Source organism: Theropithecus gelada, chromosome 1 (genome assembly GCF_003255815.1).
Source record: "Theropithecus gelada isolate Dixy chromosome 1, Tgel_1.0, whole genome shotgun sequence".
Lineage (NCBI taxonomy): Eukaryota > Metazoa > Chordata > Mammalia > Primates > Cercopithecidae > Theropithecus > Theropithecus gelada.
The window spans coordinates 53,406,062-53,422,597 of record NC_037668.1 but is presented as its reverse complement, the minus strand read 5'-3'; the positions used below and the strand labels follow the sequence as shown (position 1 = coordinate 53,422,597).

The window sequence follows — 16,536 nt, the reverse complement described above, 5'->3', positions numbered from 1 at the left end:
TTTCCCCTGCGTGCCTCCCCTTGATCTTGGAGGGCTGCTGATCAGATGAGGGAGCCGCCATGGGACTTTTTACCCTCGGTGAGTGGCCAGCCTGAGACTGTCCTAAAAATGGCCCACAAAGGGGACACTGAGCTCTTGGCACTAACCGCTCAGCCACTCAGTAATGAACTGTGGCTCCTGCACACCTCAGTTTTCCCATGCTGAGAGGCACCCACACAGGCCACTGGCTGCTCCTGCTTCACATGTCCCCCTCTCACTGTGCCCAGCCAACACCTCATCCTGCAGGAGTCAGCTGAAAGCTTCCTTCCCACAGGAAGCTTCTCCAATGCTCCCCAGGCTGGGTTAGAGCCCCCCTCTAGGTCCTCATGCCATTCCTTCATCCCTCTATCCCCATACACAGTTATCCATTCATCTAACAAACACTATGAGTGTTGAATATGGGTCAGGTTCTGAGCTAGGCCAGGGGACACGGCCCTGAGTAAGAGTAATCATAGCTGATACTCATTGCACTTACCCTGTGCCAAGCATCTCTCGTTTGTATTAGCTCATTTCATCCTTGCCCCAACCCTAGGAGGGAGAAACTGTGATGATCCACATTTTACAGTTGAGAAAGCTTGAGGCCCAAGGAGCTTAAGTAATTTGCCTAAATTCCCGTGACTTAGCCAGGACTTGGACCCAGGTAGTACACTCCTGTAACCACTGTACCATTCCAGCTCCCAACAGGGAGGGAGACAGACGCGTCCCCACCCTCCAGAGCTCACTGTCCTGGAGAAGACAATTACAGAACTAGGCAATTGCAGGCAATTACAGAATGAGGGGAGGGTACCCTGAGAGTACACAGAGGGGCTGCCCAGCCTAGGGGACCAGAGAAGGCTTCTGAGGAAGTGATACCTACCCTAAGACCTGAAAGAGAGCAATCTGGTTTGTAGAAAAATCCTGTGGCTGTCTGTGTGGGGACAGACAGGAAATGGCAGGATTGGATGCAGGAACAGCTTTTTGACTGGTCTGTCACCCCACAAGTCTCTCATTCATTCAACGGCTATTTAATGAACCCCTACTGTGAGGCCAGGCAGGTCTTAAGGGCAGTGAGCAAAGCAGAAAAAATCTTGCCCTCTTGGCACTTACCCTCCAGGGAGGGGAAATAGGCAAGAAACAAAATGAATAAATATCTTATGCTATTTGACAATAACTGCTGGGGAGATGGGATGGGTTGCAACGTTAGAAACACAGGAGGCCTCATCAAAAAGCTGGCATTTGTGGCCTGGTACGGTAGCTCACATTTGTAATCTCAGCACTTTGGGAGGCTGAGGTGTGCAGATCACTTGAGGCCAAGAGTTCGAGACCAGCCTGGCCAACAAAGCAAGACCCCATCTCTACTAAAAATACAAAAATTAGCCCAGCGTGGTGGCGCATGCCTATAATCCCAGTTACTTGGGAGGCTGAGACATGAGAATTGCTTGAACCCGGGAGGCGGAGGTCACAGTGAGCCGAGATCACGCCACTATACTCCAGCCTGGGCGACAGAGCGAGTCTGCCTCAAAAAACAAAACAAAACAAAACAAAACAAAACTGGCATTTGTGTAAATTTCTGAGAGGGTGAGGGAGTGAGTGAAGAAGTATATTTCTAGTGGAAAATAGCTCCAGGCAAGAGGAACAGCCGGGCCACAGGTTCTGAGGCAGGAGTGTGCCTGCCGCGTGATGGGTACACTCTGACCTTGTTTTCACAGCACGACTCAGGCTCCAGGGAAGAGGCTGGCTGTAGGATCAGGGACACCAGCTGTGAGCTCTGCTGGGCCAGGCTGTAGTGCAAGTGGGCCACGGCAGTGAGTGGGACCAGGATGGCGGGGTGGGATGAATGAGAAGTAGTTGGATTCTGGGTATATTTTAAGCCAGGACAAATTGCTGATAGATTAGATGTGAGGTCCGGCCTGCACCACAGACAGGGTGGAGTTGTCATTAACTGAGATGGGGAAAACTGAGGGGAACAGTTTTGGGGAAGAAGCTCAGGAGTCTGTTCTCATACATCCTTCTCATCCCCAGCAATAATAAAATAAATGTCCAGGCTGGGCACAGTGGTTCACACCTGTGATCCTAGCATTTTGGGAGGCTTAGGCAGGAGGATCCTTTGAGCCCAGGAGTTTGAAACCAGCCTGGGCAACATAGAAAGTCTTCGTCTCCACAAAAAAAAAAAAAAAAAAAAAAAATTTTAATTGGAACTGGTGGCTCATGCCTGTAATCCCAGCTACTTGGGAGGTTGAGGTAGGAGGATTGCTTGACCCCAGGAATTTTAGGCTGCAATGAACTATGGGCGCCACTGCATTCCAGCCTGGGCACAAGAGGAAGACCCCATCTTTAAATATATAAAACAAATATAAATAAATAAATAAGCCAGGCATGGTGGCATGCACCTGTAGTCCCAGCTACTCAGGAGGCTGAGGTTGGAACGTCAGCCGGAGGATCTCTTGAGCCCAGGAGTTTGAGATCAGCCTAGGCAACATACAAGACTGTCTTTATTTTTTTAAGGATATATATATGTATCTCCAACAAATACTTGTTGAATGAGTGAAGGAATGGAGGGATGGACAAAGCTGAGATGGCTAGAAAGCCAAGCCCAGCTGGTTTGGGGTTTGGAAGAATACCTAATCCCGTTCTATTAATAGCTCTATGCGTCCCCCACCCCAGCCCTGGGCTCCCTGGCTGGCTCCTGCCCATGCCCATATTTGTGCACATACTTAAGCCTTCTCCTACCTTCATCCCTGTGGAGGAAGCTCTCAGGCCAGCTGGAACCTGGACTTGTCTAGCCTGCGATTCACATGGTTGCCCTGGGGCTTGGATGGAGGAAGAGAAGGCAGGGGCATCCTGGCAGGCAGGACTGAGGTCAGGGATCTGCCAGGGGCCTCCATTGGGCTTTTCAGTGCTCAAAAAAGCCACCAGAAGCCCCCATCCTATTCCTGGGCTCTGATCAATGGGACAGAAACGAACACTTTGGGCGATGGGAATGAGCCAGAGCAGGAAGGAGAGGATAGCACTGAAGGGGAGGAGAGGGCCTGGCCTCGGGTGCAATGGAAGAGGCTTCCTGGAGGAGGCAGAGGACTTGTCTCTTACAGCACAGGGTCGAAGCAGGCATTTGTGTGAATTTGAGGACACAGATGCCTCTGGAGGTATCTCGGAGCTCTGAGCACTGCAGCTTGTGTCACAGCTGTGGTGGTGTCACAGCTGCCTGGAGGCTGCCTGGACATAGGGGTGCTTCCTGCCTGAAGCACCAGGTGTCATATTGGCTAGGCACCCAGGCAGAAAATGGGAGCTAACAGTACCATGTTTCACCTGAAGCGTTTCCTCTCTGCACCCTCCTTGGCCTTCCTTCCTTCCCTCCCTCCCGCTTCAGGCTGGGCCTGAAATCTCCAGAAGGAATGGCTCTGGTCCTCAGAGGAAGGGACTCAGCTCTGTGAGTGCTGTGGTTAAGAGCACAGCTCAAGTGCTCTCAACAAGCCGCGTGTTCCTGTGGAGTTGCTTCACCTCTCTGTGCTTCTGTTTCCTATCAGCAAAATGGGGATGCTAATAATAGCTCCTTCCCTGAAGGCTTGCTGGGAAGGAGATTAAAGAAATGAGGTAGTGTGTAGCATTCAGCACACCATGCCTGGTGTGGAGCAGGCGCCTAGCAAATGGCATCCTTTTGTCCCTCCTCAGACCTAGGGAGGTGAGGTGACTTGCCCAAGGGGTGCCGAGGTATCCAACTGGGTGGATCCAGACCAAGACTTGGGCTTCCCCCTCCCTGTTTCTCTTGCTGCACCTCCACCTCCATTCAGGAAGAAAGAAGATACTTGGACTCCAGGAAATGATCACCGTGGAAACCCATCTGCTGCTTCTTGTCTACGGCTGTTTGTTCCTGCAGCTCTGGGCTGCCTGAGTGTCTCACTGCAGAATTAGCAAGTGCGGAGGCTGGAGGTTTCCAGAGGCACTGAGGTCACAGCTCTCACTTGCTTGAGTCAGATAACCATAAGCCATGATGAATCCCAAGACTCTGCAATATCAGTCAACTCCAGCAGATGCTTCAGTCCGCCCCTGTAGACCCCCCACCCCCGCCAGGATGCAGAGCAGTTCCTGGACCCCACAGGGTGCAGGGCCAGGGAAGCCATCTGGGGGACCTGGGGATGGGGGTTGGGGAAAGCAGGTTCTAGCCTCTGCTCCTCTTTTAGGCATGGCTGTGTGACCTTGGACAAGTCACACCCTTTTCCTGGGCCTTCATTTTCTTTTTCATTTTTTAAAAATTTATTTTTTATTTTAAAATTTGTTTTCGAAACAGGGTCTTACTCTGTCACCCAGGCTGGAGCGTACAGATGCAATCACAGCTCACGGCAGCCTCAAACTCCTGGGCTCAAGTGATCCTCTCACCTCGGCCTCTTAACACACCGGGACTACGATGTGAGCCACCAGAACTGGTCCCGGGTTTTTCTTTTCTTTTTTAAGACAAAGTCTCTCTGTGTCGCCCAGGCTGGGGTGCAGTGGCAGGATCTCCAGTCACTGCAAACCTCTGCCTCCCAGATTCAAACGATTCTCCCACCTCAGCCTCCCGAGTAGCTGGGATTACAGGCACCCACCACCAGGCCCGGCTAATTTTTGTATTTTTGGAAGAGACGGGGTTTTGCCATGTTGGCCAGGCTGGTCTTGAACACCTGACCTCAGGTGATCTGCCCGCCTCAGCCTCCCAAAGTGCTGGGATTAGAGGCATGAGCCACCGCGCGCAGCCTCGGGCTTTCGTTTTCTTATCATCAACCTAAAGTGGTAGCAGAACTAGGCTTTTCAGAGCAAAAAGATCTGAAATTCTTACTCAGAAGTAATCCTGACACAGCTTGGTAGGTCAATCCTTCCATTTCCCATCCTGTCAACATGACTTTGTTAAGGAAAATTTTGTAAAGCTTAGAAGTGAAGCAATGAGGAGCCTGTGTAGCCTTAATCCTCCCACTGGGGCATTGCATAACAAGCCCTCAAGTGTCGTAGGACTCCCTAAAGGGGAGTAACTTTGACCTTTTTTTTTTTTTTTTTGGAGACAGGGTCTTGCTCTGTTGCCCAGGCTGGAGTGTGCAGTTGTGCGATCATGGCTCACTGCAGCCTTGACCTCCCAGGCTCAAGTGATCCTCCCACCTCAATCTCCTGAGTAGCCAGGACTACAAGCCCACACCACCACACCTGGCTAATTTTATTTTATTTTATTTTACTTTTGTAGTGACGAGGTCTTTCTCTATTGCCCAGGCTGGTCTCCAATTCCTAGGCCAAAGCCTCATCCTCCCAAAGTGTTGGGATTATAGGCGTGAGCCACTGTGCCTGGCCTTGTTTGAGTTTTTACTCCCTATGTATTGGGGTCCAAACTTTTTTTGTTTTGTTTTGTTTTTGTTTTAGAAGGAGTTTTGCTCTTGTCGCCCAGGCTGGAGTGCAATGGCGCGATCTCAGCTCACTGCAACTTCTGCCTCCCAGATTCAAGCAATTCTCCTGCCTCAGCCTCCCAAGTAGCTGAGATTACAGGCGCCCGCCATTATGCCTGGCTAATTTTTGTATTTTTAGTAGAGGTGGGGTTTCACCACATTGGCCAGGCTGGTCTCGAACTCCTGACCTCAAGTGATCCACCCACCTCGGCCTCCCAAAGTGCTGGGATTTCAGGCATGAGCCACCGTGCCCAGCCTGGCTCAAACATTTAATAAGTCTGAGAACTATGGTGCTAATGTATAGAAAACAGATAAGTTATAAATGATTTTTGTCCAACAGTGATACAAATGACTTCTGACCAATAGAGATCACCCCTAAAGGTTCTAGTTCAAGCACTATAGAGCATTTCCCAATTTGGAATCTAGCAATCTTGTTCTGGCATTCCCTCTGCCTCCTCGACTCCTATCACTGGGTTCTCTGAACCAGCTCTGTCATTCTGAGATCTGCCTCATGAATTAGTGAAATTAACAATAGAGACTTGTGCTTACTGTGTATTTGTATGATTTTTTTTTTTTTTTTTTTACATTTAGAGGATTATAATTTGGGAGCTCACCGAGCCTGATTTTCCTCTTTTGTAAAATAGGGAATTCAAGGGAGAGGTTGAATATGTGCCAGGCACTACTGAGCTCTTTAGATCCAGAATTTCATTTAAGCCTCACAACAACACTGCCAGGGCAGATGGCTATTCCCCCGATTTTACAGATGAGGTTCAGAGAGGTGAAGTGATTGCCCCAAGGCCACACAGCCAGTGAGTAACAGCCTGGATCTGAGCCACTGCATCACAGGGGGCTGATTCCCTCCTCACAGGCTTACCGTGGGACTCGCTGGATGAGATAAAGGTGGAAAAGTGCTTGGCAAACTGTACAGGTAGATACACAAGTGATCACTGTAGTCAACCCAAGCCTACCTTGCCTTACCTTTTCCTTCATGCCACCTTGCCTAAGACCAAGTCTAACTCTAATTAATGTTGTCCCAGACCCAAATGGACCTCCACTGGGATGACACCAGCTTCAAGAGGCTACAGAAGAGAACTGAAGCCAGAAAATGAGACATAGGATTTATTTGAGGAGACTTACATACAGGGTGGTCCCATGGTGGCAGGCTGGACGGGAGAACCACAACTGCTTGCAAAAATAAATGCAGTTTATATAGCATCCTCGGCCAGGCATGGTGGCTCATGCCTGTAATCCCAGCATTTTGGGAGGCTAAGGTGGGTGGATCATGAGGTCAGGAGTTCGAGACCAGCCTAGCCAATATGGTGAAACCCCATCTCTACTAAAAACACAAAAATTTGCTGGGCGTGGTGGCAGGTGCCTGTAATCCCAGCTACTTTGGAAGCTGAGGCAGGAGAATTGTTTGAACCCGGGAGGCAGAGGTTGCAGTGAGCCAAGATTGCGCCATTGTACTCCAGCCTGGGTGGCAGGGCAAGACTCTGTCTCAAAACACACACACACACACACACACACACACATATATGGTATCCTCACATAGCACCCTCCCTCAGCATTCTTCACGTGGCAGCTCTCGTTTCTTCAGTTATTGCTGTCAGGTGCATCAACCATACACCAGCCACCCCTAAACACCACCCAGGGTCTCTCCCTCTGGGAGGTGGGTCTCTGCTTCCTCTAGAGTGAGTTTCTGTTATCCAGAGAAAGCCAAGGGGGATTAAGGTGACCAGGTATCCCTGGTCCATCCCCTCACACACAGGACCTTATTCATACCTCAGGCTGCAGGTTGAGATTTTAGTCCTGGTCACTCCTTTGGGGGTTGTATTCCTGGGACAGGGGTCTGGGGAACATCCCATATTGCCGGGACAGGGGTCTGGGGACAAGTCAAGTGAAGTAAATTTCAAACCCTGATCCTGAAGTCATTCTATGCCATCCTCCTGAATGTCTCACCTGAATTGGACCCATTTGAAGGCTACAGAAGCCATGCTCAGCCTCCCTCAAGTTAGTTTCTGGACTCTTCTAGAGCAGCCCACCTCCGAACACTTCAGCTCTGGGTAACAAGGGGTTAATGCAAGGAGCCAGCTTGGCAAATGTTTACCTAACAGGCAGGCTGCTGCCAACCCCAGGTAATTAACAGTCTGCTTTCCAAAGCTCAGACAGGAAGGTTTCTTTCTCCTCTCCTCCTTTTCCAGGGATGCCTCTTGGCAGAGTGAACGCAGCTTTCTGTTGGCTCTTTGAGAAGACGCCCAGCAGAGGTGGGAGCTGAGGGCAGGGATCAGGCCTGGAGGGAAGCAGGCCCAGAGCTGGGCACCAAGGAGGAGATGAAGGGGGCTTTGTCCCATTTCTCTCTGAGTCTTGGCCCCATCTTGGGAACCTGGCCCCAGACCGCCATTCTTGAGTATGTGATAATTGCTGCTATAATTGGTGGAGCCCCTGCAAAGGCTGGGACCCTTACATACTTTGCCTCACTTAACTTTCACAACTACTAGAAGAGCAAGGCCCTCTTATCTCTGCTTTCAGATTAAGGAAGGGAGATACAGGACGATTAAATCACTTGTCTAGGCTGGGCTCAGTGGCTCATGCCTGTAATCCCAGCACTTTCAGAGGCCAAGACAGGCAGATCATGAGGTCAGGAGTTCGAGACCAGCCTGGCCAACGTGGTGAAACCCCGTCTCTACTAAAAAAAAAAAAAAAATTAACCAGGCCTGATGGCGGGCGCCTGTAATCCCAGCTACTCGAGAAGCTGAGGCAGGAGAATCGCTTGAACTCAGGAGGCGGAGGTTGCAGTGAGCAAAGATCACGCCATTGCATTCCAGTCTGGGCAACAAGAGTGAGACTCCATCTCAAAAAAAAAAAAAAAAAAGAAATCACTTGTCTAGGGTCACCCAACCAGTGTGGGGTAAAGCCCATACTTGAACCACAGTCTTTCTAGCATGAGATCTGCTGGATTTTTTAACTTTCCCTTATGGAAGAAAAAGCAGTGGATTTGTTCAGTACCTACTATGTACTGGACACTATGTTGGACACTTTATGTTTACCTCTAATCCTGGAGGTGTCATTTCCTTAAATTGCTTTAATAAGCTATTAGCATCAGAAGAGTGAGATAGTCACTTGAGCCCAGGAGTTTAAGACCAACCTGGGCAACATAGTGAGACCCCCCATTTCTAAAAAAAAAAAAAGAACCAAAAAGAAAAACTAGCCTGGCATGGTGGCACGTGCCTGTGGTCTCAGCTACTTGGAAGGCTGAGGTGGCAGAATCACTTGAGCCCGGGAAGTTGAGGCTGCAGCGAGCTGTGATTGTACCCTTGCACCCCAGCATGGGTGACAGAGCTAAACAAAAAAAAAGAAGAGTGAGATAGTGCAGTTCCTAACTAGGGGAGGAGGCATAAATGTGAATCTCAGAAATAAGAATAGAATGAGCCTCAAGTTGCTTCTTGTAATCTGAAAGGCTCCTTGTTGGATGGTCATCAGCCTCATCTCCAAACAAACCTTGAAACCAGCCTCGCTCCCACCTCCCCTGCCCTCACCCTAAGCTAAGCCACCCTTACTCACCGGGGATCATTGCATTGGTCTCTGGTCCCTGCTTTCCTCTCTTCTTACTAAAGTACTTTCTCCTTCCAGCAGCCAGAGGATCTTGGTAAAATATAAGCCCACTCCCTCCTTGGCTTTGACCGTGTATTAACCATGTCTTTTTATTGCCTGTATTTTAATGCTTTGTCACTGGGACCTTGCTGACCCTGGAAAGACTGGCCCTCCCAGAGCTAGCCAGTTCCTAGCGACAGCAAGCAAAGGGCCCTGGAGTATGCCTTTCAAGTGCAAACCAACCAGTCAAGAGCCCACACCCTATGCCACCTCCTCTATTGGGCTCTCACACTCAGGGCAACGATTCTCCTGCCCTCATCACCCCAGAGCCAGGTACCAGACTACTAGGGGTATCCCCTATCCCCTGAGCTGACAGTATTCAAACTAGAAAATGCTAAGCCTGCTTACCCTGCCTTGCCCGTTCCTTTCCAAGGAACCTAGACAGAGTGGGGATGGGGTTTGGCTTCAGCTCACCCCCACTAAAGCATTCTTTCATACATTTGCTGATCATAAAACCTACACCGTTACCTCGCTGACACCATACCCACTAATCCTGAGGCTTTGTTTGGCCAAACAAAGAAAATCACCATTCTATATTGTTCTGTGCACTCATAATGTGTAACCATGCCTTTTACTTAAAGAAATCCAGGAACTGGCCTTAGGAGATCCAATGGTTGTGGAATATCTGATTTACAGGCTTGTTGCTGCTGGCCAGACCACCACCAGGTGGCCCATTACTCAAGAAAACCATCCAACCAGATGTGCTGACCTGCATCTCCTACCTCTCACACGTGTTGCCCAGCCCAGCCTGCATAACCTACCCACCATCGATTCCCATGCTTTGCCTAATAAAAAATCCCAGCCAGTTCTTTTCAGGGAGTCAGTCAGGGAATTCTCTCGGTCTCTTGTGCTGCCTCCCTTATGCCAAGGCATAAGCTCCAATGAAGCCTTGTCTGGTTAAACTCTTTTGGCCTCATGTCAATTTCTATTGCATTGGCAGCCCAAGAACCTGTGGTTGGTATCAAAACCACACTAAAGGCTCTTGCCCACCCGTTTTCCCCTCTGCCACCTGACAGACCCTGGTGTTTCCTCATGTGTCTCCCATGGCATAGCATGGCCCCTTTGGGATCTGTGAGTGTAACAAACTTCTTCTTCTTCTTCTTCTTTTTTGAGACACTCTTTTTCTTTCTTTCTTTCTTTCTTTTTCGTTTTTTTTTTGTTGTTGTTGTTGTTGAGACAGAGTCTCGCTCTGTCTCACCCAGGCTGGAGTGCAGTGGCGTGATCTCGACTCACTGCAACCTCCGCCTCCGGGGTTCAAGTGATTTTCCTTCCTCAGCCTCCCGAGTAGCTAGGATTACAGGCACCCACCACCATGCCCAGCTAATTTTTGTATTTTTAGTAGAGATGGAGTTTCACCATGTTGGCCAGGATAGTCTCTATCTCTTGACCTCATGATCCGCCCACCTCGGCCTCCCAAAGTGCTGGGATTATAGGCACGAGCCTATAATCTCTTCAATGGCAGTAATCTTGTGATATGCTGGCCTCACCATAAGCCAGTCCCTGATGGCTTCCATCATACTTAGAATAAAATCCAGACTTCTTTCCATGACCTAGAAGGCCCACCAAGCACTGGCCCCTCCCTGCCCTCCAGGCCCTTGCCTCTGCCTTTCTTCCTCGGGGCTCCAGCCTCACTGCCTTCTTGCTGCCCTCACACGCAGTGGAGCCTTGGGGGCCTTCCTCTGATTCCCTCTGCCTGGAACGTCTTCGCTCAGAGCTCAGCTGGGGTGGCTCCTTTCCCATGTCCAGGGCTCAGTTTACAGTCACCTTCTCAGCCAGGCCTTCCACGAACACTCACCATCAAGCAACAATAACAGCCAACACTTCCTGGAGGTTTTCCATGGGCCAGGCACTATTTTATGTACTTTCTGTTTACTATTCACTCTTTGAATCCTCACAACCCTCTAAGGTAGATATTGTTACACTTTCTATTTTGCAGATGAGGAAACTGAGGCTCAGAGAGGTTAAATAACATGACCAAAGTGTCACAGCTAACAGGCAGGAAAGCCGGGACTCAAACCCGGCGGCCTGTTTCCAGAGTCCACGCTTGGAACCACGGAGCTGTATTTCTCAACACAGAGTAAGCACACAATAAATACTAGCACATTGTTGTTTTATCAGAGACCGTGTTTTACCCACCAATTTTCTTTCTCTTCTTTAAAAAAATAATATCTTGGCCAGGCGCGATGGCTCATGCCTGTAATCCCAGCACTTTGGGAGGCCGAGGCGGGCAGATCACAAGGTCAGGAGATCGAGACCATCCTGGCTAACATGGTGAAACCTCGTCTCTACTAAGAATACAAAAATTAGCCGGGCGTGGTGGCGGGCGCCTGTAGTCTCAGCTGCTCGGGAGGCTGAGGCAGGAGAATAGTGTGAACCCGGGAGGCAGAGCTTGCAGTGAGCTGAGATCACACCACTGCACTCTAGCCTGGGTGACAGAGCAAGACTCTGTATTAAAATATATATATATATATGTGTGTGTGTGTGTGTGTATATCTTGACTGTGGGACCCTAAGGGCAGTAGCCTGATGACTTTTTATTTATTTATTTATTTTGAGATGGAGTTTCACTCTTGTCGCCCAGGCTGGGGTGCAGTGGCACGATTTTGGCTCACTGCAACTTCTACCTCCTGGGTTCAAGTGATTCTCCTGCCTCAGCCTCCCAAGTAGCTGGGATTACAGGTATGCACCACGACACTCATCTAATTTTGTATTTTTAGTAGAGACAGGGTTTTACCATGTTGGCCAGGCTGGTCTCGAACTCCTGACCTCAGGTGATCCACCTGCCTTGGCCTCCCAAACTGTGGGATTACAGGTGTAAGTCACCACCTGTGGCCGACATTATTTTTTATTTTATTATTATTATTATTATTATTATTATTATTATTATTTGGAGACAGAATCTCACTCTGTTGTCCAGGCTGGAGTGCAGTGGCACAATCTTGGCTCACTGCAACCTCTGCCTCCTGGGTTCAAGCAATTCTCGTACCTTAGCCTCCCGAGTAGCGGGGACTACAGGCGCTCGCCAACACGCCCAGCTAATTTTTGTATTTTTAGTAGAGATGGTGTTTTGCAATGTTGGTCAGGGTGGTCTTGAACTCCTGACCTCAGGTGATCCACTCGCCTTGGCCTCCCAAAGTGCTGGGATTACAGGCATGAGCCACCGCTCTCAGCTCCATTATTTTTTAATGTAGAGGCTGGGTCTCACTCTGGTGCCCAGGCTGGAGTACCATAGCTATTCATAGTTGTGATCGTAGCTCACTCATCCTTGACCTCCTGGGCTGAAGCGATCCTCCTGCCTCAGCCTCCTGAATAGCCAGGATTAGAGGCACAGGCTGCCACCCTCTCCCGAGTGTTCTTTCATTGAGTTTGAATCCCTTCACACAAGTCATTCACTGTCCAGTTTGTCCCACCTGCTCCCTATTGTCTTAGGCCAATTTAACTGACTTGGTTGAACCTTGAAGGCATTTATGCCTCTTACTCAGCCCCTCATTCTTTTGTTGTTGTTGTTGTTTTTGAGGCAGACTTTTGCTCTGTCACCATGGCTGGAGTGCAATGGAGCAATCATGGCTCACTGCAGCCTCTACCTCCTGGGCTCAAGCGATCCTCCCACCTCAGCTTCTCGAGTAGCTGGGACTACAGACACGCACCACCACACGTGGCTAATTTTTTTTTTTTTTTTTCAGTTTTGTAGAGCAGGGCTTGGCAGCTCACGCCTATAATCCCAGCACTTGGGAGGCTGAGGTGGGCGGATCACTTGAGGTCAGAAGTTTGAGACCAGCTTGGTCAACATGGTGAAACCCTGTCTCCACTAAAAATACAAAAATTATCCAGCTGTGGTGTGGTGGTGCATGCCTGTAGTCCCAGTTACTCAAGAGGCTGAGGCAGGAGAATCACTTGAACCCAGGAGGACATTGCACTCCAGCCTGAACAACAGAGTGAGACTCTGTTTAAAAAAAAATATTTCTGTAGAGACATGGTGTCACCATGTTACCTGGGCTGGCCCCTCATCTTTTAACCAATACCCACCATGCCAGGTGCTGTGCTAGGCCCACAGAAATGAATAAGAAGGTACCCTCGCCCTCCAGGAGCCCATGGTCACATGCGGAGGCAGACCTGCACCCTGGTCACTTCATTGCAGGGTTATGTGTGCTGTCCTGGGGATGCCAACAAGTGTTAGAGAAGCACCTGGGAGTACAGAGCAATCAGCCAAGGAGGACATCCCAGAGAAAGTGACATCTCTACTGGGTTTGAAGGAGGAGACAGGAAGCAGACAGGAGAAGGGCAGCATAAACAAATGCACAAAAGGGGTTGAGCGCTCGGGTGTCTAGGGACTGGCTGATCACGTCGGGTGTGAAATGTGTCTAGGAACAAGCCAGTCACATTGGGTGTGAAATGCATGGAGGTGGCTGAGTGCACGCATGTCAAGGGACCAGCTGATCATGTTGGGTGTGAAATGCGTGGAGGTGGCTGAGCACACGTGTGTTGAGGGACCGGCTGGTCACATTGAATGTGAAGGGGGTGTGAATCTGCCTGGCTGAGGGAAATTGATCCAGATCTTGAATGGCTTCTGTAAGGCCTGCAACGTCTGTTGTAGAGGCTGCAAGCAATCCCAGAGGGATTTTATTTTATCTTATCTTATTTTGCCTGGCCTCAGTTCATTCTTTTTTTTTTTTTTTTTTTTGAGATGGAGTCTCACTCTGTCACCGAGGCTGGAGTGCAATGGCACGATCTCGGCTCACTGCAACCTCCACCTCCTGCGTTTAAGCGATTCTCCTGCCTCAGCCTCCCGAGTAGCTGGGATTACAGGTAGGTGCCAACACGCCCGCCTAATTTTTTTGTATTTTTAGTAGAGACGGGGTTTCAGCACGTTGGCCAGGCTGGTCTCCAACTCCTGACCTCAGGTGATCTACCCACCTCAGCCTCCCAAAGTGCTGGGATTACAGGCATGAGCCACTGCACCCGGCCCTCAGTCAGTTCTTAGAACACACTCCATCACCTGGTTCCCAGAACTCAGACTGCACAATGGTGACTTCATCACTGGTCAGGGCTCACAGTTATTGCAGCAAAGGCCTCTCTATACCTCTCTCCCCTCCAGCCTCGCCAGCTGCCCCTCGCCCCTCCTGCCCTCATCCCGCGTCCCTGACCCCACTTTACCTGCCATGTTTGTATAATTTTCTCAGGCTCCCAGCAGGCATTGCCACCTACAATGGGATCTGATCATGGAAGGAAAACACGCCCCTGGGGACCTAAGAATGCCCTACCCTACTACACATGCTGCACCCCATCTGCTGCCAGCCTTTCTGCCCTGCCCCTGTACCCAAAACCAGTGCTATGTCAGGCTAAGCAGTCTCCCTAGAAATTTTAAGCAGAGATTAGCACGATATTACTAGCAAGGTTTCCACCCCCACTCCCATTCTAACCCCATCCAATTTCTCCAAAGCTACTGAGAACTTGGCGCTCACCAAATCAGCTTATGTTCTGCAGGCTGGCAAGCCTTTACTAGGCATTTGATAGGCTTGATGATAACAAGGCTGGAGGCCAGGAAGAGAACAGTAAGAGCAGGAATTCAGGCCTGCCTTGGCCTCTAGGCATCCCCGAACTGGCCCAGTTTCCAAGAATCATTTTTGATGAGAGATTCTCAGAAGCAGGACGCTGTTGAGGCCAAGTAAACTCCCAAAGGCCTGGAAGGAGCCAGAAAGCAGAAAGGGTAATGCTTCCCCCTCCCATGTGGGGGTGAGCAGGATGACCAGCTCCTTTCCTTGCAGGAAGCCCCCTCGACCTGGCTTCCTTCTGGGCTCCGTAGTCCCTTTTCCTCCCAGCCAGGGCTCTGGCAGCTGCCTTGGCAGATGCCCCCCATCTCTACACTTAGGCTTGGCAGACAGGGAATGTGACAGCAGCCTCAGAGAACCCAGTTTCCGTCCCTTCCCTCCAGCCAGGCATCAAGGTATGGTAGCAGAACAGGGAAATCCGAGTTCAATCCTGGTTTTGCCAGCCATTAACTGTAAGACCTTGGGTAAGTCACCTGGCCTCTGCGTACCTTGGTTTCCAAACCTGCAAACTGGGGGTGGAGCTACTGACCTCTCAGAATCATTGTGCCAGCTGAATGAGCTCAGGTGTGCCGAGTGCTTGGCACAAACACGTTCCTTCCCAGGGCTGGACACTGGCGTTTGGCATTCTTTGGGTGGAGTGGGGCCAGGGTGGTTATTGTCTGGACCACACAGAGTCAACCCATATTTTGGCAGAGAAGACAGCGCTTGCAAAGGTATGCAGGGGTGACAGGCCATGGCAGGGTTGGAGAACGTTATGTTCCCAAGCAGTTTGCTGTCCCTGGAGCAAGGGGTGACCAAGAATGAGGAGGTGGGAGATAAGTCAAAAAAGATAGCTAGGGTCAGGACATGAAGGGCTTGAGCCAGACTAAAAAGCTTAGCTCCACATGTACCCCTCAAACTTAAAAGTTGGAAAGAATGTAATCCCAGCACTGTGGGAGGCCGAGGCGGGTGGATCACAAGGTCAGGAGATCGAGACCATCCTGACGAACACGGTGAAACCCCGTCTCCACTAAAAATACAAAAAAATAGCCAGGCGTGGTGGCGGGCACCTATAGTCCCAGCTACTCGGGAGGCTGAGGCAGGAGAATGGTGTGAACCCGGGAGGCGGAGCTTGCAGTAAGCCGAGATTGCACCACTGCATTCCAGCCTGGGCGACAGAGCGAGACTCCGTCTAAAAAAAAAAAAAAAAAAAAAAAAAAGTTGGAAAGAAAAAACTATATATATATATATAAAATAAAAGGCTTAGGCTCCATCTCAGGCTTGCTGTCATGGGGTACGCAGTGAGGATTGTGGAATGTGATCCAGGCAGACCTAGCTGCAAATTTCAGTTCTCCCACTAGGTTGGGTGGCCTCGGGCAAGTCACTTAGTCTTAGCTTGAATTCTCCCATCAGCAGATCCTGAGACTCAGGAGGTGCTGGAACTAAATTGCGGAGGTAATTTCAGGAAGCAGAAGTGGGGCATGGAGAAAGTAAGACCGGGAAGAGAAAAGGTAATAAAGGGTGCGTAAATGTGTGGGTTGCTGCCAGGAGCACCCGGGCGCAGTTCTGCTGGAGACCCTCTGAGAGACAGTGTGAAATCATCCTATTTGATGGGGACATCGCTTGAGCCCAGGAGTTTGAGGCTGCAGTGAGCTCTGTTTGTGCCACTGCACTCCAGCCTGGGCGACAGAGCCAGACCCTGTTTCTTAATTTAAAGGGAAGGAAAGGGAAGTGAAGGGAAGGGAAGGAAAGGGAGGGGAGGGGAGGGGGAGGGGAGAGGAGGGGAAGGGGAGGGGAGAGGAGGGGAAGGGGAGGGGAGGGAAAAAAGAGAGAAAGGAAGAAAGGAAGGGAGGGAGGGAGGGAGGGAGGGAAAGAAAGAAAAACTCTTCTATGTGAAGATGAGGAGGTTGGGCATTTAGGCACCAACTCTCTTGATGG

General features: G+C 50.1%; 1 non-coding gene across 1 annotated transcript; it reads right to left on the bottom strand.

Moving 5' to 3' along the window:
• Positions 1 to 14,031: 14,031 nt before the first annotated feature.
• Positions 14,032 to 14,114, bottom strand: LOC112616044. The gene has a single exon (XR_003117547.1).
• Between the last annotated feature and the right edge of the window lie 2,422 nt (positions 14,115 to 16,536).